The sequence below is a fragment of the Pan troglodytes genome, chromosome 22 (genome assembly GCF_028858775.2).
Source record: "Pan troglodytes isolate AG18354 chromosome 22, NHGRI_mPanTro3-v2.0_pri, whole genome shotgun sequence".
Classification (NCBI taxonomy): domain Eukaryota; kingdom Metazoa; phylum Chordata; class Mammalia; order Primates; family Hominidae; genus Pan; species Pan troglodytes.
In genome coordinates this window covers 30,517,731-30,543,828 of record NC_072420.2, presented here as the reverse complement: position 1 = coordinate 30,543,828, position 26,098 = coordinate 30,517,731, and the positions used below count along the sequence as shown (strand labels likewise).

At 39.2% G+C, this 26,098-nt stretch overlaps 2 protein-coding genes across 9 annotated transcripts in view; one reads left to right on the top strand and one right to left on the bottom strand.

Annotated features, from left to right (window-relative positions):
* Positions 1-26,098, top strand: part of GRIK1 (glutamate ionotropic receptor kainate type subunit 1) — a 377,043-nt gene that overhangs the window by 158,843 nt on the left and 192,102 nt on the right.
* Positions 4,707-26,098, bottom strand: part of BACH1 (BTB domain and CNC homolog 1) — a 451,645-nt gene continuing 430,253 nt past the window's right edge. For both annotated transcript variants that reach the window (XR_010154581.1, XR_010154586.1), the window contains 3 exons: positions 10,621-10,800; positions 9,831-10,142; positions 4,707-5,636 (listed from right to left, as the gene is read on the bottom strand). The gene's annotated coding sequence lies outside the window, so the exon portion shown is untranslated. The remainder of the gene's footprint in view (positions 5,637-9,830; positions 10,143-10,620; positions 10,801-26,098) is intronic.

Here is a 26,098-nt window from a genome sequence, read left to right as displayed (position 1 = left end):
AAACCCCTAAATTAGAGCTCCATGCTTTGTTTTGTTCTGTGTCCTGGTTGTTTCTCTGAGCTCCTTGTGCATCCAGAGACAGCAGATCAAAGGCATCCCTTTTGCTGCATCCTTGATAGCTCTGAGACAGGCCTGAAGAACCTGAAGAGAATGTTGGACTAGAAGAGGGTCCATTATCTCACTAAACGCACACTAATGACCTAAAAAGAGGCTTTGAGATTGTCCTTTCATAATTTTGCTCAGTGTTCTAGGACTATGTAAGCAAATACAGGCTTCTTTGACTGGAAGTAAATTAGTCTAATGATGTTTTGTGGCAATCCCTTCCAACAACGTCAAAATAATCTGTTTGTCATGACTTGACCTTATTTTGTTATAATCCCTGTGATATGGTTTGGCTGTGTGCCCACCCAAATCTCATCTTGAATTGCAACTCCCATAATTCCCATATGTTGGGGGAGGGACCCAATGGAGGTAATTGAATTTTGGGGGCAGGTCTTTCCCGTGCTGTTCTCATGATAGTAAGTCTCATAAGATCTGATGGTTTTATAAAGGGGAGTTCCTCTATACAAGCTCTCTTACCCACCACCATGGAAGACGTGACTTTGCTCCTCATTCACCTTCTGCCATGGTTGTGAGGGCTCCCCATCCATGTGGAACTGTGAGTCCATTAAACCTCTTTTCTTTATAAATTACCCAGTCTCGAGTACGTCTTTATTAACAGCGCGAGAACAGACTAACACACCCTGTGGCAGAGACTTGATGTTATTTCCCAAATCTTAGTTTCTTTTCCTCTTTGGCATGCAATGAGACTATATTTCACAGCTTTCCTTGCATTTAGGTGGGCATGGATGACTAAATTCTGGCCAATGGAATGTGGCTCCAGTAGCTGAAAGGTGGAAGATCTCTAACATGGAACATGCTACCCCTTCCCACCTTCATGACCTTCACTGTTCTCTGATTAGAGCAAAAGATAAATTTCTATTATCTCAAGCTAAGATCTGAGAAATACTTGTCATAGATAGCCTACGCTGTCTAATGCAATCTATTTCAAGAATATAAAGCAGCATCCCTCAACTGGGAGTAATTTTGCCAATTAGGGATATGGAAATGTCTGGACACACTTAAGATTACAACTGAGGAAGGGGTAGTATTGGCATTAATGGGTCGAGGCCAGGAATGTTGCTAAAAATTCAAAAACATAGGACTGTCTTCCACAGCATAAAATTTTTCAACCCAAAATACCATTAATGCAGAAGTTGAAAAACCCTGCTTAAAGTGAAGTCCTCTGGGGAAAAAAATGATTATCTGGTACACACTCGATAAGCTCTTGATTGACTGGCTTCTTTGAGAAAGAACTTAAAAAAATAATGCTATCCTCATGCCAACAATCTTTTAAGCAGGTATTTATTAGGAAAAAATTTAGTCATAGAAGAAGTCACTGTTTGTGTTTCAAATTTTCTATATATAGGAAACTGTGCTAGTTAATTAAATTGGCAGATTTAGTAAAACAAACATCTTTTATTCACAGAAGTAGTGTAGTTTACTTAATTGATGCACTTAAATCTGGAGGTTGGCCATTATAATATTAGCACTATGTGAGAAATATGTATGCTGTTTACCAAAATAGTTAATCTGAGAAGTTGAAGGAAACCTTCTACCCTGATTTTGGAGCTCCTGCTTTGTCTGCAGGGATTTACCAATTAGAACAATGTATGTGATGGGAATTGAAATGAGGCCACCAACCCCTTTTAAATGTGATATTGGAACAGTCCCTGGTTGGGAAATATACATTTCAGTCACTGGTTCGCATTTCTTTTTTTTTTTTAATTTTTTAATCTATTTTTATTTTTTATATTGAGATGGAGTCTCAATCTTGTTGCCCAGGCTGGAGTGCAATGGTGCGATCTCGGCTCACTGCAACCTCTGCCTCCCAGGTTCAAGCAAGTCTCCTGCCTCAGCCTCCCGAGTAGCTGGGATTACAGGCACCTGCCACCACACCTAGCTAATTTTTTGTATGTTTTTAGTAGAGATGGGGTTTCACCATGTTGGCCAGGCTGGTCTGCAATTCCTGACCTCAGACGATCCGCCCACCTCGGCCTCCCAAAGTGCTGGGATTACAGGCGTGAGCCACCGCGCCCGGCCACTGGTTTGTATTTCAAGTGGCAAACTAAAACGAACAAATATGATAGAATTTTCTCGTTTATTTTTTTTTATTTTTTTAAACTGTTGTGTTTCATGTCTTTGCTAATCATTTCTAGTTTTTTTTTTTTTGGTTTTTTTTGTTTGTTTGTTTTTTGTTTTTAATAGTAAGGATTTCCTCTGTCTTGAATGCCAGGAAACAAGTTATTTCCATCCTGGTATTCATTGGATATTTGTAAGATCTTTATTCTTTTGTGGGGTCAGGGAGAGGATGGGCACCCAGGCGTGAACCTGAGAAATTTCTACTGGGTTTTTCTGGAGCTCCTCACTGTAACGTGGCATTGTCCCCAAGGCCAGCTCTTCTTCCATGTGATTTTGCTACTCACACACGCAGCAATTACCATGTGTCATTAGCTGACCGTGCTGGGCGCAGCATTATTATTGTCATTATTTTTTCTTTTTTGAGATGGAGTCTTGCTCTGTTGCCCAGGCTGGAGTGCAGTGGCACCATCTCGGCTCACTGCAAGCTCCGCCTCCCCGGTTCACGCCATTCTCCTGCCTCAGCCTCCCGAGTAGCTGGGACTGCAGGCGCCCGCCACTACACCACACAAATTTTTTGTATTTTTAGTAGAGACGGGGTTTCACCGTGTTAGCCAGGTTGAACTCGATCTCCTGACCCCGTGATCCGCCCGCCTCGGCCTCCCAAAGTGCTGGGATTACAGGCGTGAGCCACTGCGCACGGCCCGTTTATTTTAAATATCACATCCTCGTAATAAAAATTTCCCTCAATGTTCTTTGAGGCATCCACTTAAATAACTCAAAAATGTTTTTTGCATTCTTTAAGAGGTTTTTATAAGCCAGACAACCTTAATAACCATGGCCTCAATCACAGACAGTAAAAATACGCTTTGCATTTTTCTTCTAACCCTAATACCTAAGCCAGCTCCTGGTAAAATGTTATCCGAACCTTTTTACTCAATTCATGACAGGTTTTTGGGATATATTCTACTTTCCAGGCACTGAGTTAAATTCTGGAGACCAGAAGACCAAGACGTTGTCCCTACACTGACATTTTATCTAATAGTCCTGTTTTCAGATTCCTTGCCCTTAGCTCTTCCTATTTTTTGATTTCTCTCCTCCAGTTCTCATTCCATATCAGAGGGCTCCTGTGGATGCTCCATGCTCTACGGGATTGCACTCTTCCACCTGCCTCCCATCTCTCCATGTAAAGAGGCACCCAAAGGAGCTTCCACTCTATTGACTCTCTGGAGCCATGTTTTGCGGTGGCCGCTATGACTTTACCACATTCCAGGACAAGCAATTTAAACCTCATGCCTCAGATCCCCCACCTGGAATGTGAGAATGATAGTGGTATTCACCTGTTAGGGTTACCATGAAGATGAAATAAGTGAATGCCTGTTAGTTAACTATTAAGAACAGTGCCTGGCACATGATAAATGGTGTTCCATGTTGATGTTGATGCTGATGTTCTTATCCCTAAGTTCTCCCTTTCCCTTTTCAGCCAGGGCAATTAATCTGCCTTATGCCTGATTTCCTCAAGGCTAGGCTTTCTAAGTGTGGGATGATCATGCTTCAAATCAATGAATCCATATTAATATACTAACAGGAAAAGACTTGAGAACTTCCAGGCACACTTTCTTTCTCCTCTAGTTTAAAGGAGGTGACAGAAGACAAATATTTGTTTTTATCCACCACTACAATCTGATAGAAATATAGAATTTGTGTATTCAAATATGAACCCTCAAATTTGGATTATACAGAAAATAACATTTTAAGATTCTTACTTGTATTAGTCAGCATTCCATGAAAGAAACATATAACCAAGATAGATAGATAATAGCTAGCTAGGTAGCTAGATAGATAGATTTAGATATATAGATAGAGTACAAAGAATTGGCCTACATGACTGTGGAGGCTAGATAAGTCTGAAATCGATAGGGCAGGCCATTAAAAAAGAGAGAATGGAGACTCCCAGGCTGAAGCTGATGCTGCAGTCCACAGGGAGAATTTCCTGTCCCCCAGGTAAACCTCAGTTCTACCTTTACATCCTTTCAACTGGTTGAATCAGGCCCACCCAGATTATGGAAAATAATCTGCTTTACTGAAAGTGAACAGATTGCAGATGCTAACAAGGTCTACAAAATACCTTGCCAGCAACACCCAGGTTAGTGCTTAATTGAATGACTGGGTACTGTCGCCTGGTCAAGTTGACACATTGAAATGACAATCACACTCCTCTGTGTCAGATGTGTGCTTTTGTATTTATTCCTCACAGAAATCCCAGGGCGAGGATTACTCCCCATTTCGTAAGTGAGGAAATTATGTTTTCATGATCTGAAATACTGTGTAACTCAACTAAATAGTAGGAACCAGGATTTGAACACGTGATTATTTGGCTCTAAAACCTGTTTTACATGCATTTTCTATAGGAAGTTTAGTTTTTCCTTCCATATTCTTGATCTCCTGCTTGGGACCTCAGTCTTTGTAGGCATGACGCATATGTGTAAGCATCGATCTCCAAGTACATAAAGCCACCCACACATGAGTTATTTTGGACTTTCCTATTGTTATATTTATTTATTTTTCTGTTTAACTTCATTAGTATGGAAAAATCCAAGTTCACTAACTGCATTTGTTCCAGCTGTAATCTGTCTTCATTGCTGATTGGTATTTTACTATGCAGGAGAGGTTAGATTATTTTACTATGCAGAGTAATTTACACACAGAGTTGTCACCGTATCAAAGCCAAGTTTCAAACACCCAAGACTGGTCCGCATACTGCAGTTTTGGTAATGAGTCTGCCTGCCTAGTAAAGGGTACCTAACTTTGAAGGATTTTTCTCCTTAAGAAAAAGGATCCCAATACCTCTTACTGGTTCATAGAGATTTCCGTATGTTCAGATCCAGGTAGTTTTGCTCAACGTACATATGATCTACATAACTATATATTATATATATATTATACAAGGGCACAGAACATCCAATAATCCAATTGCACATACCATTACCTCTTCTGAGGCACACAGACTTTTCCCTTAGATCTTCATACTGTTTACCTAAAAATATTTCATACACCTGTACATGAAATCAAAGACTGCTTTCTTTAATAAAGCAAAGGGATGATTTTAAAGGTAACTTTTAAAAATAGCCTGCCAGTATCTGCTTTTATACTCTAGAACAGAGTGAGTGATTTGTTTTCTGTTTCTTGTTCCCATTTCTCTTTCTTGCCCTAAAGGGAGTTGGTAAAATTTTCTGTGGTTTCACAGGGACAATTTTATGGTAGCTAACAGTAATATGAAGCCCATCTATGCCAGAGGGCTTTGCTACACTGGCCCCATCTGCGGAGAGTCCAACATTGATTCTGTCACAGGCTTCTGTCTTGAGCATCCAATTTGCCTCTAAGATATTTCAGCATGTGGAGAGTTAAGATGTTTTCTTGACAGGCAGCCAAGGAAGCCAAGTATGTGATTCATTTTCCTAGAGAGAAAAAGAAAATCTTCCCATTAATTACCTCTCACCTATTTGTACAATGCAGATGAAGGGTTTGTTTCTCAATCAAATTATATTTTATTATACATGAAGAAGAGACTATCCTTTGTTTCATTGCACTAGATAATTTATTTTATAAAATTGTTATTAACTATTAATAATTGTTATTACACAGTGGGCCAATATTCTTTCCCACGAAACATGGATGAAGTAAGACAGCTTGCAAACTCAAAACACACACACACGCATGCACTCACCAGAAAAAGAGCTCTTGCCTCTGGCATGATATCATCTGACAAGAGCATAGGGTGCTGTGCATATTATTTTTCAGGTTCTCCAAATAGGAACTAGAGCAGCCTGTCATATCAAATCTGAACTTGTCCAGCATTTCTAAGCAGAGTCCTCCACTCCCACCTTCTCCAATCATTTAAGAAATCTCCTTTCCTGGTACCGTTCAATAACAGATGCATTACTTACATATACTTTTTATTTTTTTGGAGGCAGGGCCTCACTCTGTCATCCAAAGTTGGAGTGCAGTGGCACGATCCTAGTTCACTGTAGCCTTGAACTCCTGGGCTCAAGGAATCTTCCTGCCTCGGCCTCCCAAGAAGTTGGCACTACAGGCACATGCCACCACACTCACTAATTTTTTATTTTTTAAATTTTTTTGTGTAGAGATATGAGTCTCACTATGTTACTCAGGCTGGTCTCAAACTCCTGGCCTCCAGTGATCCTCCCACCTCGGCCTCTCAAAGTGTTGATACTACAGGTGTGAGCCACTGTGCCTGGCCATATTTTTTCTCTGAATTTACTTTGTACAATATTGTTAAGCTCCTTTTTCTGGCCATTTAGTCTCATCCAAGAAATAGTAAGCTTCTTGCAAAGAAGAAGCAGACATTCTCTTTTGAGTATTTTCACACATCCTTCATGCTCACAGCAGATAATCAAAGAATACAATTTTTTGTAAGACCTCAACAAAATTAAGTTCCTTGTTCTTATAGTTAAATTAGGGGGAAGTGACTGAACAGGAAAGCTACTGTTAAGGATATCATTCCTGGACCAAGTGCTTAGACACATACTAATGAAAGCAAGTCCCAGCCCATTCTAGCTCTGACCTTATCTCATGGAAGTTACCAAATCACTATCTACAGAAACGTTAAAAGTCCAAGGAGATCAAAAGTATATAAGAGCTGTTTCAGAAAAACCAGCATCTTCTTGAACCAGAGGGAAACTTTGGAGACATCATGAATTTCTCAGAAGAGCCCTAGCTCTAGAGACTATTATCTCTTGCCAGTACTAAAAAGGCTTAGCATTTTAATTCAGATTTCCTATACGGAGACAACATATGCTAACCATATTTGGAAGCAATTAAAATGGTGACACCCACTGCCATGCGCACATGTCCTCATTAACTTTGTGAATGTGTTACAGGCAGGTAGGAAAGACAGCTAGCGTCTCGAAAGAAAACCCCCGTAAGTGGAATTGTAATGGCAAATAATGGGAACAACCATAATGCAAATGTACATTAGAAGGTCATTAACAAACTGGTCAGATTACTTGCAACCTATGTAAAAATCAGATGCACCAGTACCCACCAGGACATATGCAGATTCCCTCCCATTGTAGTAAAAACCATCTTGAGTGTAACAGATTGACTGGGTGTGTCAGGCTGAGAGGCATTAGCAGAGCTGCTGTGTGCATGGAAGAAATAAAGAAGGACTTATGGAGCATGCAATTGCAAGTTCTCCCTGGGCCCAGGACTACATCATTAAGAGATGGCTCCATAATAACATACGCTCACTCCCCATTCCCATCCACAGAAATAAAATCATGGTAAACCTTTAGCAGCAAGAGCAACCTCGAAGGGGAAAAGTGGACCAAGAGGCAGCTAAAGGAAGGTGATCTGGAAAAAAGGTCCAGTGCCACCATTATTAGCAGATGAAAGGGAGGTAAGCTAAGGACAGAAATGTGCAAAAGGCTGCAGTAGGGGTGGTGTGAGGCAGCTTTCTTGCCAACTAATCTTATTTAAAACCTATCTATCTTATTTGATATATCTTATTAGGTATATCAAATAAGATATATCAAATATAATCAAATGTTGTATCTGTCAGGCCTCTGAGCCCAAGCTAAGCCATCATATCCCCTGTGACCTGCACGTATACATCCAGATGGCCTGAAGTAACTGAAGAATCACAAAAGAAGTGAAAATGGCTGGTCCATGCCTTAGCTGATGACATTACCTTGTGAAATTCCTTCTCCTGGCTCATCCTGGCTCAAAAGGTCCCCCACTGAGCACCTTGTGACCCCTGTCCCTGCCTGCCAGCGAACAACCCCCTTTGACTGTAATTTTCCACTATCCACCCAAATCTTATAAAACGGCCCCACCCCTATCTCCCTTCGCCGACTCTCTTTTCGGACTCAGTCTGCCTGCACCCAGGTGATTAAAAAGCTTTATTGCTCACACAAAGCCTGTTTGGTGGTCTCTTCACACGGACGAGAGTGAAAATAGCAAACCTATCTTATTAGATACATCAATTTGATATCTAATAATATATCAAACCTCTCTTATTTGATATATCAGTATCACATGTCTTCTTTTTTCTTCTGAGAATCTATAAGAGAGCCTGACTCTTCAACAGTCTCCAAATTTTGCTTCTCTCATTCTTCTCTCTCCTTCTCTCCTCTATTGACCCTCATCAGAAAATCAAGGAGAGATTGGACCATACTGCTTGGCGTCCTACCTTTACAAGAAAATCTGCCTCAGCAATCAGTAGTTCAAGACAAATGTGGTGCCACATTTTGTCTATACACCCCTGCTAGGTCCCCAAATGTCAGCATGATTCTGAGTCTCAAATCTTTGTAGTTCCAGGTAAAATTGCTACATCTTTTCTCCCTACCAGATGCCTCCTGTCGTCACTGTTGACCCAGAGCTCTGGCTCAGGGTGATGTTTCTACCCTGTGGTTGGCTTGTCTTTCCTTTAGAATGCATCCAGAGTTGGAGTTGGCAAATGTAGAGTAGGTACATATTCAGAAAGAAAGCAAGACAGCAAGGAAGGAAGGAATAAAGGAATGAGGAAGGGAGGGAGGGAGGAAGAGAAGGAAGGGAGGGAGAGAAGGAAGGGAGAGAAGGAACTAAAAATAGGGTGACTAGTTTAGGTATGATTGTACATATTTTAATTGCCGCAAAAAGATGCTTCCCTCTCCCCAATTAATTCTTCTACCCTGATTCCTCATTGTATACGAAATGCCATCATTAAAAAAATAGTTTGTTGGTTCTTATCCCTACAACTAATACTACTAATACTCTTCTATAACAACTACTACTAATATTCATGAAATATATAAATAAATAAAAATAAATAGTAAAAATAATAAAGACTTCACAATTTAGATTATGTACTTTTGATATTAAATAGAAATTTACACTTTTCATAAACAGACTGTCTTTTTAACTTCATTGCAATATGCGGACTAGGTTTTATTATACAGATAAGAAATTGAGACTCAGAGGAGTTAAATAATTTAATGAAATTCACACAGATAATAAATTTTATAGTTGAAATATATAAGCAGTTCTTCTGACTTTAAAATATGATCCTTCCCACCCCCATATATCAAGTTGCATGTTTTTGCTTGCTGCCTTTTAAAAAGTAGAAATAATCCTCGGTCAAATGCTGCACATGAATTCACATTAAAGTGTCTGCACTCTCCTGCTGATAAAGACCCAAATATGGCAGAAATGGTACAGAAGAGGAGGCAGCTTGGGATTTGGCAGTCTTGTGAAGATTCAGCCGTGGCTATAAACAAGGGTATGTGGAATCCAATGGGAGCCTTCTTAACTACCACATCCCAAAGAAGTTACAGAGAGCTCAAGCCCTTCAGCCCATTTCACAGATGGAGATGCTGAGGCCAAGGCTATTAGACACATCCACTATGCTACGTTAGATCGGTGACAAAGCTGATTCTCCTGACTTCCAGTCTAGTGAGCTTTCTATCATCCAGTCCTGTCCCTATGTGATCAGCTGCATAAATTCTGAGTAAAACAACTGACTATATTGTTCAATATCCACTATAACATGCAACTTGCTCATCAGAAAGTTAAGGCTAACTTTTTCAACAACAGGAAAGTCAGAAACAAATCATTTTTAGTAATAATGAAGCTCTGTTAGAAGTACCACTCACCTTAAAAATATGTTTAGGAATTATTAATATACTGTCAGCATTCTGATTTTCCTGGCTTTCTGAAGCTAAGATGTTGCAGGAGAGCCTTCGTGGCTTTGATCACAGGCAATCAAAGAGGACTTTGTGTAGCTTCCAGGGACACGCTGTTGCTGGAAAAGTCGGAGCTCTGCTATGCAAAAGAAACTGCTACAGAAACCCCCTTCATTCTTAACTCCAGATCGAATTAGGATCAGAAGGCTCTTGTTCGCTGCCCAGGAGTCTGTGGTTTTAATTTTCTTATCTGCATTTTTCTTTCCTGCCCGTTCCAGGTAGCTGTCACAAAAAGTATGAAAAGGGTGTTAATTTGTTGATCGTTCTTTGCTGCTTCTCACTTTCATGTTTACAGCAAGGAGAAGAGCAATTGTTTCTACCAGTTGCTTTAGTGTTTTGAGTTCTCATGTGTGTAATAACTATCTTGGTAGGCCCAGAACACACAATCTCATCCAATTTTGAAATTTGGATTTTATGCCAGATGGATTATTTTAGTACGGATTACAAATGCTTATACTATTCTGACTAGCAAAGTTTGGGTCATGAAAATCATTAAATGTAAAACATTGCACAGAGTTGCCCAAATTGTCATGTCTCCGGCCAAATTTGTGGAAATAAAAGGAGCCATGCATTTGGGTTATTTCTACAGTTTGGAAACTTTGGCTCTTATCTTCCCTTAAGCTACTCAGGAAATTTCCAGACCCTAAAACCTGAGAGGAATGGTTCAGACAGACAAACGTGGTCCAGAATGGAGACTTACCTGATGCCAAGGATGGCAGGACCCGTTGGTGTCCACTTCACCCCTGTGATCCTACCTCTTGAGAGGCTTTACTGATGACCTTGGCTTTCCTCTTTGATGAACCTTTTGGTGGCTGAGCCTCTTGAAACTGACTTGGACAAGCTTGGACAAACAACCTTCTTTTGAATCAACAGAGTGTAACTGAAATACCGTTGGAAAATTCAAACAATACTCTGATTAATGCCAGGGAGAAACAATACGTAAATAAACTCAAGAACTTAAATGAATACTTAAGAAACATACACCTTGCTTTCACAGTGTTAGCTGGAACTCAGGAAAGGGGTGTTGGAAAAAGTGGAGGTGGCATGTCTCTTTTATTTTATTGTTTAAGATGAAAGGGGATTAAACATGTTTAAATTCTAAGGGAGAAAAAGTTTGCTGTAAATTGTGACTTTAAAAAGACTGACATTAAATCACAGAATATTTCTTCAGTGGGCTACTGAAATTTATGTCTGTAATCACTACTCATGCTTTCTATTCTTTTTTCTTTGAGACGGAGACATGCTCTGTCGCCAGGCTGGAGTGCAGTGGTGCAATCTCTGCTCACTGCCAGCTCTGCCTCCCAGGTTCAAGCGATTCTCCTGCCTCAGCCTCCCGAGTAGCTGGAACTACAGGCATGTGCCACCACGCCCAGCTAATTTTTGTATTTTTAGTAGAGACGGGGTTTCACCATATTGGCCAGGATGGTCTCAATCTCCTGACCTCGTGATTCACCTGCCTCAGCCTACCAAAGTGCTGGGATTATAGGTGTGAGCCACCCCGCCTGGCCCATGCTTTCTATTCTTTCTTCAACAAACTGATACTATCTTTCTTCAACCAACTGATACTTTCTGCCTTCACCTCTTCTCAGGGTCTGCCTTGTTTACCTTAACCCCTACAGGAAGCCAGATCACAATTGGAGATTTCCTTCCTGATCATGTAAAGAGAACACAACAAGGATTTGGGAGATTAATCTGATGTGTAAGAGCTAGACACATCCTACTCAAAAGGATGCTCTTACTCCCTAGCCAGGACCATGCATAAATGGCATGCCCATATTGCTCTGAGACTTTCTTTTCCCTTATCTTCCCATAGCTGTGCAGACATCAGTTGAGACTATATTCTTTCTTAGTACTCTAATACATTCAGGCGGGTTACAATCAAGTCTTGCAGTCCTGGGAGTTCTTTTGTCTATTTAAGGTAACTGTGATTCTCTACTTTTATTTATTATTTGTTTGGCTCATAGTTTAGCTCTCAGGGAACAATTTTATTTTCATTATTCCTAAGTTCTTGGGAGACACCTTATGGTATCCAACAAAGACTAACAACAGCATGCAGCAGTGCAAATTCACTCTAAGTAAACCGATGAAAAATAGACCTTTAATCTGATTGAGGTGTAGAAAATGGCTACCTAAAAGTGATACTTTTTCCTTTTGATTATTTTGTATGGCAGTACCTTGAAGTAGGGAAAAAATGTTTTCTTTTTCTCTGTGTGTAAAAATCACCAAAAGTTACTTTGAACATCAAAAGAACACCACTGTAAATTGCTTTTCTGGTTGTTCCCTTCAATTGGCAATTCTCTGGTTTATATTTGTGTGTCATCTCTTTTAATGTCCTCTCTAAACCTGTTGCTCAATGATTCATTAAAATTGATAACACCCTACTTCAGATCAGCCAAGTCCTTTCACTTGAACTTTTTCTCATAGTCACTTTACAATTACAATCATTGAGTAAAATCTTAACTCTCTTGAGTGAACATTTATGATTTTCTGAATTAGCCGGAACTATATCAATACATGTGTTAGTGTGCACATGTGTGTAGACAGAGAAAATGAGAGAGAAAGAAACAGGGAGACCACTGAAGGAAGGTTATCCTCTGTATTTTATTCCCACAGTTCTTTGTTCAAATTGTGATTAAATCACTTATCAGATCATGCAATGATGTCACTATCTGTATTTGTTCTTGCCCTTACACTGTTTTATCCAGCTTTGTGTTTCAAGGGCTTGGCACATAGGCAGAAATTTCAAAGGTGTTTAACAAATGTTTGATAAAGTAATTAATTTCAAATCAGGGCCCAAGTGTGGTACCCAATCCATGTTCTAGTATAGAGAGATGTTAAAATTAACCATGCAACCTAACATAACAGTCAGCACACAGAAGTGCAAAATAGTTCCAAGAATAATTGTGCTATGTGTAGCTCTTCTCTTTTCTCGATTTTTTTTTTTTTTTTTTTTTTTTTTTGAAACGGAGTCCCGCTCTGTCACCCAGGCTGGAGTGCAGTGGCGCAATCTTGGCTCACTCCAAGCTCCACCTCCCAGGTTCATGCCATTCTCCTGCCTCAGCCTCCCGAGTAGCTGGGACTACAGGCGCCCGCCACCACACCTGGCTAATTTTTTTGTATTTTTAGTAGAGAAGGGGTTTCACTGTGTTAGCCAGGATGGTCTCGATCTCCTGACCTCGTGATCCCCCCGCCTTGGCCTCCCAAAGTGCTGGGATTACAGGCATGAGCCACCATGCCCGGACTCTCTTTTCTCAATTCTAAGAAATACAAAGTTTGAAAATGTTGCTTTGATTGGCTAATTTACCATACAATATTTTGTGTTTCATGGACCCACTTTTCATTTCATAACTGTCAAGGACGCACAAAATACCAGATTCAGACTAAATGCCAGGAATTAAAGTCAGAACAAGATTGAAATGAAAATAATAATAATAATTGGTAAGTAACCAGGCAGCATGACATAAGTATTCATTGAGGGTATCAGAGGCCCTGGATTTTAACCCTGTACTCTTTCTACCTGTGGGATCTAAGTCAAGTGTATTAGTTGTCTATTGCTAGCAATCTATTGCTAAGTTATCTATCAGTTACCCAAAGTTATCTGCCTTTTCTCTAAAATGCAGCAGCTTAATACAACACAAATTTATTATCTCACAGTTTCTGAGTGAGGAATCTGGGCATAGCTTAACTGAGCCCTCTTTCTTGAGGTCTCTCACAAAGCTACAATCATACACAAGAGTAATGTCTCATCTGCAGTTTCAACAGCAGAGGCATCTACTTCTGAGTTTACTCGTGCAGTTGTTGACAGTATTCAAGTCTTGAGGATCGTTGGACTGAGGATCTCGGTTGCAGTTAGCCAGAGGGCACCCCCAGTCCCTTGCCATATGAGCCTTTCCAACATACTCTCTTGTTTTATCAAAGGGTACAAGCTCAGAAAGCATTAGAGAGACTCTGCCACCAAGATACATGTCACAGTCCTCTATAATCAAATCACAGAAGTGACATTTAACCACTTTCTCTGTGTTCTGTTGTCTAGGAGAAAGTTACTAGTCCCACTTTCAAGGGAAGGGGACTACACAAGACTGTGAATGCCAGAAGGTGGGGATCATTGGAGGCCACCCTAAAGACTGCCCGTCACAACAAGTGACTACGTTTCTCTAAGCCGACTTTCCTCTTCTGTAAAATACAGGTCAAAATGTCTCCTACCTCATGGGATTGATGTGGAAATCAAATAGTACATTTAAGCCCTGAGCATATAGTGAGTGCTCAGTAAATGTTAGTCATCATTAGGTAATTACAACACACCACAAAATGTCCTATCCTGTCCTTATCCCAAGGACTATAGGAGTACATGGAAAGAACAGATAACAAGATCTTGAAAAATATAGACCAAATTTTCAGAACAAGTGAAGTCTATCCTGAGACCTGAATGAAGGAGAGCTGTAATCAGATGAAGAATAAGAAGCAAGACAATAGAATTCCAGGGAGGAAAAAAAAAAAAAAAACCTAGCTGAGAGAGAGCAGTAGTGCCAGCTAGCTTGACAACTGGAAGGACTTCTTGCCCCCTCTCCTCAGAATGTCTGTTTTGAAAAGTGGAACAAAGACAGAAGTGATGTCGGAGGTGTGCAAATGTGCATATGCACGCGTCAACTCCACCACAAGGACACATGGTACACAGGACTCCACCTGATGGAAGTTGGTTGGCCTTTAATAAATACAGAAATCTCTAGAGAGTGGGAAAGAGAAGGATGAAAGTGGGAAAAGGAGTCAGAATTGTCATCTCTAGATGAAAAAGTTTTCTAAGTTTCCAGGGATGCCTCCTCTGGGAGTGAGATGCCACCTGGCTCCGAGCTCCTCTCAACCAGTAGGTCCCTGGACCAGGAAGAGGCAGACCCCCAGAAGAACTCCCTTGGCTCATCCATCCTCAAGAATTTTATTTTTATAACTTATAACTTATGTGCACGAATTTCTATTTTTTTAACTTCTATTTTAAGTTCAGGGGTACAAGTGCAGGTTGATTACATAGGTAAACTCGTGTCATGGGGGTTTGTTGTACAGATTATTTCATCACCCAGGTGGTAAGCCTAGTACCCATTAGTTATTCTTCTTGATCTTCTCCCTTCTACCACCCTCTGTCCAGTGAAAGGTCCCAGTGTGTGTCATTCCTCAAGATTTTATGACACTGTTTAAATTTCCCAATTCTAACACTGGCCAAATTTGATATTAGCCTGAAATTCATTTCATAGCTTCCATATTTTGAGGTAATTATATTAATTTTCACTTGATTTATGTTTTCCTTTGAATCACTGATACATTTAGATTGCTCAAAATAAAACAAAATATTATTTCTTTTTTATATATATATTTTTCTGAGATGGAGTCTCACTCTATCACCCACGCTAGAGTGCAGTGGCTCCATCTCAGCTCACTGCAACATTTGCCTCCCGGGTTCAAGCGATTCTCCTACCTCAGCCTCCAGAGTAGCTAGGACTACAGGTGCATGCTACCACGCCCAGCTAATTTTGTATTTTTAGTACAGACGGAGTTTCACTATGTTGGCCAGGCTAGTCTCGAACTCCTAACCTCAGGTGATCCACCTGCCTAGGCCTCCCAAAGTGCTGGGATTACAGGAGTGAGCCACTGTGCCCAGCCTAAATATTATTTTAAAGTACACGCTGAAGAGCCACTTTCCCACTCCCATGTCTGTCCACCCTCTTCCAAAGCATAAATGGTAACCACTTTAACTTCTCTCCAACTTTTTTCTTTGATTTTCTCCCAACATTTTATTTTGAAATTTTTTAAAGCATGAGAAAAGTTGCAAGAATTCTATAAACACCCATATGCCCTTCAGTGAGCCATCACTTGACACCATTCTGCCACATTTGCTTCATCTCTCTCTGTATGTATACATTTACATGTATTTATTTGGGAGTTAGGTACAGAAATTCTGATACTTTACCCCTATGATTGAAGCCTCCTAAAGAAACATGCAGAAATATCTAAGAACACCTTGAAAAAAAAAAAGAAGTGAGGAAGGGACTAGCCCCATCCAGCGTGAAACCATCCTGTAAAGGCTCTATAATTAAAACAGTGATACTAGAGCATACCTAGACAGACATACCAGAGAAACAGCATAGAATACGCAGAAACAGACTCAAGCCTGTTTGTGGAAATTTAGAAGCAATTAAGGTGCCATCTCAAAGCAATGAGAAAAAAATGTTCTTTTTAATAAATGGTGTGGAGGAAACTGGATAGCTATTTGGAAAAATGTAACCTCAGATTCACTATGTTCATAAAATACACTCCAAATGTGCAAAACATGAAACCATACAAGTACTAGAAGAAACCGTGAGTAAATTTCTTTAGAATCTAAGTTTAAGAAAATCCAGGTACAATTTCAAAAACTGATAAATTTGACTGTATACATGATTTTAAAACATCACATGGCAAAAAATAAAATGTGTACAAGAAATTCATCCATGAAACCACTTTTAGTCCATATGTTTACTGAACCACGCAGTGAGGTTTATTATTCAGCATTGATTAATGTTCCGTGAGTTCAGACGGAGCTAGGCTCTTTTCTCTGAGATTGCCTTTAAAGATGGGTTGAGTGACTCAGTAATATACAGTGTTGTTCTGGGTCCAGGAAATGGATGTTGTACTTGAAGGATCTGCTCACTTTGTCTCCAATCCAAGTATTTAACATCCTTCTATGTTTGTGTGGTTCTCTCTCTTTCTACTTAATTTTGCATTTAATGTATTTCTAATAAAAACATGAGACTCAATTAAAGACACTCAGTTTGAGTTTGGAAGCATCAGAAGACAGAAATGCTTTTTTTTCTGATTCCTTTTGAACAACAGAAATAAATTGAACTCAATCATGTTTGCATGAATGATTCTATTTTTGTTTAAGGAAATCTTGCATCCAAAGACTTTGCAGAATTAGATAAATTTCTTGTCAGTTTTGCAACTAATTTATTTTTATTTGAAGGCATATGGTTAAGAGTCTTTCCTTGACAAAATACCATGAAATTAATTTTGATGTATCACTGTAAATGAGGCCATTGTACCTTCTCCATGATTAAATATTCACAAACATCACCCAGAGCTTTCAAAAGGACTCTGTTTCCTTCTCATGGCAAAGGCCTGGCAAGTAACAACAGTCCATTTCCTAGTGATGGGTAAATGCAAGAAAATATGTAAAGATCCAAGAATTTGTCAAATGAAACAACGGCAATCAATTTTCTACCACTCGACCTGTGGAAACATGTAAAGTCCCCAATGAGATTTTACACTATAAACATAACTGTTGGATAACTTAAAATATGACAGTTTAATAAAAATGGTCATGTTCCAACAGATCATTCAACCAGCAAGCTCTGAAACCTTCTATATATAAATTCATATATCAAGATGTATCCTTCAAGAAATATGTGTCTTCTAGTAGGAATGTAGGCTGTTGAAATTTAAATAAGTTATTTTTTATCAATATGATTTTGAAATGGTTCTAGAATTCCAAAGGTAGAAATAGGAAAGTCTGTTTTCTTTATTGCAATTTTTAAAAATATGCTTCTTGGCTGATAAGATACTAAATAGCAGCTACATTCACAATGATTTCAGAAATGCCCCCCACCATCACCCACTTTTACTCACAGTTTGTTCCCTTTTAAAATGTGACGATTGCTGTTTTGCAGTGACAAAAAAAATGTATTGATGTTCTAATAAAAAAACATAAATTAACCTGTCAATGATTGAACATCATTAAAAGAGCTGATCAATATAATAAAAATCAGGTCTCCAGTTTCAAGTCATGGCCTGAGAGAGCCATTTAATGTCTTAGGAACTCAATTGCCTAAATTGTGCAGAGCAAAGTTTTAAAAGGTTGCAAATTGTCTTAAGGGCAAGAAAAGCACCAGAAAGGATAGTTTAGAGGAACATTGAGTAAGCCTTCCAAGAAGGCCCTGGCAAAGGGGCAATGGAAGAGACTGGGATTAACCAGGTGTCTGAGGATTGAGTACACATCGCCATGGTAGTACAGAAAGGCTTTCTGAGAGAAATAAGAGCAGTAATGTGTTTAAGGGAGTTGGTTTCTACATCTTCAGCTTCCGTAGTCATCTTCCCTAAAATCTATCTTCTTGAGAAAGTAGAATATTTCAGCTATCTACTTGGTGAATTGCCCTTCCCTCCCTTAGCAAAGAAAAGGCCAACCTCTCAACCCCCGGAGTCGTCTGCAGTGCCTTGTCACGGGTATAATGACTCCCCTGTGATTGGTAACCATGGTTCTCATGTAATAAATCTTTTAGCAGATTGAGCACTTTCAAATATTTTCCTATCAAACATTAAGGGAGTAACTAATTGAATTGGCTAATAGATTGTTAAAGATACTCTTTGATGACAGTTTGCTGTTTGATTTTGGCATGTGGCACTGAAGAGGTTCAAAGACATTGCTCTGGCAGAAGTCTCTCCATTCCCACCTCCTTATTTCTCTGAACAAGATTTCTGAGCTGCCTCATGGGGTGGTTGTGAGGATTTCAGTTAATTAACAGGCCAGGCGCGATGGCTCACGCCTGAAATCCCAGCACTTTGGGAGACCGAGGCAGGCAGATCACGAGGTCAGGAGATTGAGACCATCCTGTCCACCATGGTGAAACCCCATCTCCACTAAAAATACAAAAATTAGTTGGGTGTGGTGGCATGTACCTGTAGTCCCAACTACTCGGGAGGCTGAGGCAGAAGAATCGTTTGAACCCTGGAGGCAGAGGTTGCAGTCAGCCGAGATTGTGCCACTGCACTCCAGCCTGGTGACAGAGGGAGACTCTGTCTCAAAAAAAAGAAAGAAAGAAAAGGAAAATAAGGGCAGCATGAGGAGCAGTGGCTGCCATGTGATAAGGACCATGTGGGGGATTGATGCTATTATTACTCATACTATCGTTGGTTTATGTTGCTTGATGAATCGTGTACTAATAAAAAATGTAATAGTCACTTAATCCAGAAGAAGTTTTTTCAATTGAAATCATTTTGGTCACAGAAAACTAAAATTAATGCATATTATAAACAGTGTGTTTGTGTATGTGTGTGCATGTGTGTGCATGTGCATGTGTGTTGCAAAACATATGACAGTTATCTATAAAACATCTCCAAATCATAAAAACATTTTATGGTAAAATTATGGTGGAAGAAGTTCAAAGAGAAAGGTGATAATATAAAAAGAGTGAAAAACAACTTAGTGTGTATTTTTAAATGGATGTTGGTGGAAATCAAATCACATTGGCGTTTATATTCTACTGCATATTTTAATTGAGTAAAATAATTACTTTTAAATGCCAATATTTTGAGGATGTTGGAAATTATGTATTTGGCAGTATTTAAAATCACTATAAAATTTGTTTAAGTATTGTTCAAAATTACTTCTTTGGGGAGAAAAGAACAAAAATGTCTGAAGACCTCTGCTTTGTTCCATATAAAATGAATGCACGATGTTCCTTTACTCTTCCTAATCTTCATACTACTGTCAGAATAACCGGCTAACTGCTCTGGCTTGGTCTTATCTCTCCCTAGACTTCTTCAGTTCTCCACTGCCTTTTGGATTTTAGGAAAAATCTAAACTCTTCAGTGCAGTTTACAATCCCTACAAATATTCTCCCACATCCCTTTCCTGTCTCTACTTCTGTAATTTTGCATGACTTCAACTTCTATCCACACAGAACCACTGGTTATGGGAACTATCCTTGGTCTCTCCCCCTCCCTTATTCCGTTTCCTCTCCCTAGAATGTCTTCTCTTTCTCATCACATTCAGATCTCTGTTTAAATGTCATCTTGCCAGAGAGACCTACCTGGACCATCCTATCTAAAATAGGAGTCTGTCTCCATCACTCTTAACCCCCTCATTCCGCTTTATTTGTAATCACAGCACTTTTCACTGCCTGTCATTATATTATATTTTTAATGTCCTTTTTCTCCAATGTACTATAATTTTCACGAAGGCAGCAACTAGGTCTACCTTTTTCACTCCTGTACCCCTATTGCCTCAAAACCATTCTGGCACATTGTAGACAGCCAATAAATATTTTAAATGAATGCATACATAAATGAGAAAATGTCTAATTTGATTTTTGTGTCCCCAGCACAGTTTAATTTCACAATAAATGTGTACTGACTTGAAGACATTACAAAAGGCTGCATTATTGTTTCCAAGAGCAATATCTAGTTTCTTTATCTGAAGATATTTTAGTAAATGACAAGTGGTTTTGTTTCTAAAAGAAGCAAAATAAAGAATAAGAACTTTACTAGAGAATCAAGTTCCTTTTACATTCTATGACTTTATGATAATTCAGGATAGATAGATGCGTTAAAAATAATCACCTTGTACAATCTGTGAATTCATATTCTCTGAAATATAGTTCCTCCACAGAAACCACTTGGAGATGTTACCGTATCTGAGAGAAAAAGAAAAAGTTGTTGCTTTGTTTTCAAATTAATCATTTATTGTTTCCATACAACTTATTTTCTTCAGTGTCTTAAGCACAAAGGATCATTTCTGCTTTTTACCCTTTCAAGTTTCATTTCTGTGGGATATTTAGCAATGCAAGAGACTTGCAAAAGAAGTAAACTCTCTCCAAGTGACTGCAAAAAGATTTGAAATCCATCCTCCTGGTATGATGGAGGTAACACCTCAAAAACTGTTTGCTTCTTCTGAATGTAGTTTGGAATCTTCTCAAAGGTGGGAAGATGGTTGTAATTATTAAAGATGGCCTTATACGAGAAATGCATGAATATACACATATGAGGGTTTGTGAGCACACATATACACACCCCATACAAACAGATAAGGTGGGAGAATTAGGAGCACAAGTGAGTCACTATCAGCAAAATTTCCCATGTGGGAAACCTCACTGAAGTCAGTTCATCCAAACCTCTCTGTCTGCCCAGTGCAACGCACTTCCTTTCAGTTCTATGCTGCCTCCTGACCTGCCTTTGTAGACTAGCTTCTTGAACTGTCTCCATGGTTGCTCTCAGCCATTTCTAAATAATCCACTCTGGTAGTGTGGGGGAGATTTGCTTCCTATAATCAAATAAATGGAGTTTTTCAAGGAGCAGAATAGTTCACAAAAAAAATCAATAGAGTATAAATAAAGTTGCCTTCATGGGAGATAAACAAATACATGTGCTCACCCTCAAAGTCATGTTATGGGATGTAAAATACTTCCCAGACTTGTGTTTCAGATGGTGATCGCATCTGACAGGAATATTTGTTCATTGCATCAATGCTAAAGTATTTTATTTCATGTTTCCAGAGTGGAGGGTAGAAAACCTTCACGTGACCTCCATCCTTGGCACCTGCCATGAAATGGTAAAAGCCAACTTGAATTAAAGGCTTGGGCTGCCCCAGATGGGCCGGCAAAGCCTTCTTTAATGTGTTAGCATGAGATTTGAAGTGAGTATATGAGAAGAAAAGCTAAAAACCCAACTAAAACATTAGTTATTCCCAAGGTTTGGATATGGATGTGGGAAAAGAAGGCTCTAACTGATGTGCTAAGAACAGTTTTCTCTTTCACGTCTCCTTCTGGAATGTGCCCCTTTTATTTTGTCATTCTTGGCTCGGCTCCCCACTTTTCAAGCCTCCTCAGTCGTTTCATTCTGCCTGAGTATTTCCTTTCCAATATTTTGGCTGAATGTTCAGCTTTGTTAGCAGAAATGCAAAGTGAGCGCTTTGAAACATTACCCAATAAAATCCAATTTTAAACAGTTAGAGCTACAACTTCCCCCATCCTCTGGGAAATGAGCCTACAGTTTCTTTGTGCTTCAAGCAGAAATATTAGAGCCAGAATTACTGCCCAGGCCAGAGTCTCGCCAAGACCATCAGATAAGCCACCTGGGCAAGGTCTTACAGGCCACACTTAAAAGGGGACTTCTTGGAAACATCAAGCTGTCTTTGGAAATTGTTAAGCATAGGTGACTTTCATATTGTGGGTAAAACATAAATGGAGAATACATCTAGAAGTATGAACATACTTATTCTCTGAAAAAAAACTCACATTTTCTTAAGTGATCTTTAAGAAATAATTGTTAATAATGAAAATGTCGGGTTGAGCATGGTTGTTCACGCCTGTAATCCCAGCACTCTGGGAGGCCGAGGTGGGTGGATTACCTGAGGTCAGGAGTTTGAGACCAGCCTGACCAACATGGTGAAACCCCGTCTCTACTAAAAAATACAAAAATCAGTCAGCCATGGTGGTGGGCGCCTGTAATCCCAGCTACTTGGGAGACTGAGGCAGGAGAATTGCTTGAACCCGGGAGGCAGAGGTTGCAGTGATCCAAAATCACACCATTGCACTCCAGCCTGGGCGACAGAGCAAGACTCCACCTCAAAAAAAAAAAAAAAAAAAAAAAGAAAAGAAAAAGAAAATGTCAAGACCAAAACAAGCATTGTTAAAGTCTTAAGTAAACTTTCCCTTTCATAAAATGCCCACTTAATAAATATTTAAATGAATTTATGAAACATATCCTTAAGGTTAATAATACTAATTTTCAGGGCCAGGTACAGTGGCTCATGCCTGTAATCCCAGCACTTTGGGAGGCTGAGGAGGAAGGATCACTTGAAGTCAGGAGTTCCAAACCAGCCTGGCCACCACAGTGACACCTTGTCTCTACAAATATAAAAAAAGTTAGCCAGGTGGTAGCATGCACCTGTGGTCCCAGCTACTTGGGAGGCTGAAGTTGGAGAATCAGTTGAGTCCAGGCTGTTGAGGCTGCTGTGAGCTGTGATTCTACCACTGCACTCCAGCCTAGGCAGCAAAGAGAAACTCTATCTCAAAAATAATCATAATCATAATCATAATAACTACCAGTTTTCAGACAGTATCTGATTTTTATAACTCTTTCTGAGGAGATCAATACTACAATGCCTGCTTCACAGGTAATGAAACTGAGGCCTAAAGGAAATAGGCTGTTTACAAATATTCTATGAGCACAGTCACTACAATGAGTTTTAATTGCTTTCTATGTCTTTAGACCTAATTTTGTCTTGGGGTCGTGCTAGGGAAAAACATTTGACTTGATTTCTTTTTATATTTCACTTAATATTCTTTATATGTTATGACCTTGCTTAACTTCTTTCACTTATTCCCTTTTCTTTAGTATTGGCAATGTACCAATCTCTTCAAATATGTTTTCAATTTTTTTTTTTTTTTTTTTTTTTTTTTTTTTTTTTTTTTTGAGACGGAGTCTCACTGTGTCGCCCAGGCTGGAGTGCAGTGGCGCGATCAGCCTCCCAAGTAGCTGGGACTACAGGTGCATGCTACCATGCCCGGCTAATTTTTGTAATTTTAATAGAGACGGGGTTTTGCCATATTGGTCAGGCTGGTCTCAAACTCTTGACCTTAGGTGATCCACCCGCCTCAACCTCCCAAAGTGCTGGGATTACAGTCGTGAGCAACCGTGCCCAGCCGATGTTTTCAACTTTTGGTTACGCACAGACTCACCCTGCATACAAGCATGATATGGTTACTTAGTCATATCCATGTGTCCCTGAGAGAAGAGAATAGCATATATAAGTTGTTCTAAGCCACTAGAAGATTTGGGGTGCAATGAGGAAGACATTAAAGACATAAAATTATATCTGCCAATAGGATGAAATTAGGACTGTCATCAGCTCATATTGTGCCTTTGTGAGAATTAGAAAGCGGTACCCCTCTGAATGAACACAGCCTCACTTTATGAGTCGGACTGGACACCTTCTTGCCACTGAACCACCCTTACACTGAGAGAAACAGTGATGGAATTCACCTAAAGTGAACACAGTTCAGAGTCAATTCTAATAAGGATCCATGCATGAATTTAATGAATATTTATCAGTTATCTATGTCAGATAGTTTTTTAGGCTCTGGAGATCCACGATGAATAAAGCAAAGTCCTTTCTTTCATGAAATCTATGTTCTTGTTGGGGAGATGACAAATAAAAAAAAATGAATATGTAACATGGTAGGTTCTGAACCATGCTATGAAGAGCAATGAGATGTAGAGTATGGGGAAAGAAAACAGGCAGTCTAGAGTTTTTGAGTGCGCTCTGACTTGGATAGGCAGGGACGTCTCTTTGAGAAGGTAACCTTAGGTTGGAGAGCAGGCAATTTAAGGAGTGTGCAAGTTGGAGGTCCCTGCATGCCAAGCCAAGAAAGCAAAGTACAAAATGCACTGAGGCAGGTTCTCTGATGTGTGAGAAGAATCCCAAGAAGGCAAAAGAGATGAGAGCGAAATGGTGGGGAATTAGTAGAAAACAGGATGCAGAGGTCATTAGAGCTATGTCAAAGAGGCAATGGTGACAAGAATGTTGAGTTCAATTCTGAGTAAGAAAGGAAGACAATAAAGAACTTTGATAAAAGGAGGCTGGGCTCAGTGGCTCATGCCTGTAATCCAAGAACTTTGGGAGGCCCAGGTGGGTGGATCTCTTGAGCCCAAGAGTTCAAGACTAGTTCGGGCAACATGGTGAAACCCTATCCCTGCAAAAACAAAAAAATCAGCCAGGCATGGTGTCACGTGGCTATAGTCCCAACTACCCAGGGGGCTGAGGTGGGAGGATCACTGGAGTCGAGGCTGCAGTGAGCTGTGATTGTGCCACTGCACTCCACCCTGGGCAAGAGAGTAAGACTCTGTCTCAAAAGAAAAGAATAGAAAAGAAAAGAAAAGAAAAGAAAAGTGCTATGATCCAGTATATCCATTAAAAGGATCACTCTGTCTGTAGTGTGGGAAGTGGACCAATGGGCCAAAGTGGGAGCCAGAAGGACAGAGTGGAGGCTAAGCCATAATTCTAGAAAGGAAGGCCAGTAGCCTGGATGGAGTGGTAGTGATGGAGGTGCTTGGAAGTGGGGCATTTTTATTTATAAGCCTCTTCAGATTAAAGAAGCCTCTTCAGATTAGGCCAATAATGTTCTGGAGCAAGTTTGTATTGGCTCACAAGAGCCAACTGTTAAATTTTCAGGAATGTTGCAAGCCTATTGTTAAACACAGCCATTATGAAAAAATTGAATTACACAAACTTACAATTAAATATCTTATATTAAAATAAAAGTAAATATTAAAAATACATAGTAAATATAATAGTAAAACTAATTATTTCACTGTATTTTACTATTACCTATGCCTTACAGTTTTACATCTACTATATCCATATACTAAAAATGTCATACAATGACGTGCTACTGTGCATCTCTTTTAACTGCAATGAGTGACATTATGTTAGTAAATGGTAACTGGCAATCATGGGAATATTTACCCCTTGTAAATCTACATCTATAAACGCTAACAGAGGTTCATGTGATTGTCGAGCAAAACAATCCTTTTCCTCAAAACGAAACATTTTCTTCATCACTTAAGAACGTGATGAAGAAATGTTAATAATTCAGATTTAACTTAAAAGTGCACCATGTCAAGTGCTGAAGCTAAAAGAGGTTTTAGTTTAATGAATATAATTTGCATAAGAATGGGAAAGTTTTAAAGTAGCTCACAAATTTAATTACAACAATTTTTTTGAAAAAAAATTAGTGGATTAGGATGCAACTTTATTTATAAAACTATGTTCAAACTTCAACTATAATCTGGATACAGATATACAAATTTAGCAAAAATCAGGAAAAAATGTTCATATAGCTAGAATATAGCAAGACTCAATTGGCTATATAGAATTTATGATAAATAGCATTGTGTATTTTATTATTATTTATAAGTTTTTGGTATACATTCTAATATCAGTAAAATTTGTATATAAACACACATAGAGTTTTGAGAGCTGGTTCTTAAATATTTACCAGCTCTGGATAAGGCTCTCCTACGTTGGTATTTAGAATTTGAAAATTATTTACACAAACCTTCCATGGTAAATCAAAGCATAGAAAAATCTCAAAATATATGGCAGATATTCATTTAGTAGTAGCAAGACCCCAAGGAACCGCACTGCAAAAGCATCTCCCTCAGTCAAAATGTAACTGCCTGTAGAAGTAAAACATAAATTTCACTCATATTTTTATATAAATTAAGTTCAATGCCACATGCTACTTAAATGAAAATGCTTCTAAATCTAAACCATTAAACATAATACCATTTTCCGTGGCATTTTTTCACATTTGTCTTGTTCATCATTAAAATTAACCACAGATATTGCTTGTTAAATAGTTGCCATTTTGATCTTC